Here is a 1,782-nt window from a genome sequence, read left to right as displayed (position 1 = left end):
AACAGGCAATCTCCACACATATGGGAATTTAGGCAATACACAATTTCCTACACAGATCTGATATACATGCTGGAATCTGTTGTGCATGAAATAGCCCCCAGTATAGGGTTATCTTGAAAGCCTTGACGTGAATCTTATGCAAAAATTAAATGGTTTGTCAAAAACACTTGGAGAATTAGAATAAAGGTTTTGAGTGATAGCCAAGCAATCAAAGAATTTGAGTTACTTGTCCATTGATCTAAATGGGTCTATTCTGAATATGACTAATATTGGATATCACCCCTTTTGAATATTCTGAGAAGTAATGTTATGAGCCTGTCGTTATTTTGCAATCTGTAAGTCAAAAATATTGTAGTCCATTGTCAAAATGAACAGCTTCTTTTCATCATCTATTCAAAGGCAAAAGTAAATATATCATATATTAAATTTTTAAAATGTTTTGTTAAATTAGTAAGAGAAATTATGGTTGTTTTAGTTCCACAATATCCCTTGAACTACATAAACAATACAGCTAGTTATTGTGTATAAACTCGTAATACTGAGCAATCAGACCTGCTGTTTAGCAAACAGCATAATACATAGTTTTGTGAAGTAAGTGAACTCCTCATACAGGAACTTTTGTTTCTCCAGTAGCTGGCTTAGTGCACATTAAGTTTAACTTTTTTTTCCTTTGCGTTTTCATCCTTGTGTTGCAAACATGAACAAAAAGCCAGTTACATACCTGGCTGTTCTGCAGCTGAGGAAATCTTTAGAATGTGCCAAAACACTGAGACAACTGGACAAAAATGTTTGCACTCCCAAGCAGTGGTAGCTTCACGGGGCAGTGGTAACATGTGATAATGGTTTACCATATGGACCATCCTGTTTCCATTGCTGCGTATTTGTGATTACGGCTGCTGCACGAGTGAAGAGTCCCTTCATGACTGGGCGATACACATGGTACAGCCACTGTGCAGAACCAAGGCCAGCCAGAAGTAGTTCCACCTGAATCCACATCAAAGCTGTATGGTCCTTTGAAGAGTTTGAAAAGCAGTTTGTGATGTCACTGCCAGGGACCTACTTTCCAAAGTGCAATGTACTACTGGGCACGCTCAAGCCCTTCAGGCACATGTACTGTTTCAACTGTGGTCAAGGTAAGCTTAAACTCTCTGCCCATTCCTTCCAGGGAATAAATATGTTTAATATTAGTATTTTTAATAATATATGTACATACATACCACTTACAGTATTCAAAGCATTTCACGTCCATTATTTCAGCAATCCATAACACAATCCTTTTAAGGTAAGTCAGTTATTATTGCAGGGATGTATTGCAGAAAGGAGGTGGCTTGCCTAAGGTCACCTAGATCAGGGCAAAAGCGAGATTTAAACTGAAAGAATCTCAGCGTCTCTTGGCTAGCCACACACAATAATATTTTGACGCCCAGGCACAACCTCTGTACATTGTTTTTGGCGCTATTTGCCCTTTTCTCCTCCACAAAATATTATTTAAGGGAACCGATCTGAAGATTGGTATTTATCAGTCTCCATCAAACAGAAACAACGGCCTTATGCCGTATCTCAAAGTGCTGGGAACCGGGAAGAGGGGCATCACACAGCTTTACGAAGCCTTCGAGACAGCCACCCTCCCTGTGGGGCTTGAGTTCACGCTGAAGACAAAATAAATAAACCCCTCTGAGAGAAACAGGCCGCCTCGTCGACGGAGGCAGGCAGGCAGGCAAGGGGCGGTGCCACGGCTGGCATGCCGCATGCGCGTTGAAGTTGCCGGCTCCTCGCCGGACA

This window comes from Rhineura floridana, chromosome 7, assembly GCF_030035675.1.
Source record: "Rhineura floridana isolate rRhiFlo1 chromosome 7, rRhiFlo1.hap2, whole genome shotgun sequence".
In the NCBI taxonomy this organism is placed as follows: domain Eukaryota; kingdom Metazoa; phylum Chordata; class Lepidosauria; order Squamata; family Rhineuridae; genus Rhineura; species Rhineura floridana.
This window is presented reverse-complemented; position numbering follows the sequence as displayed.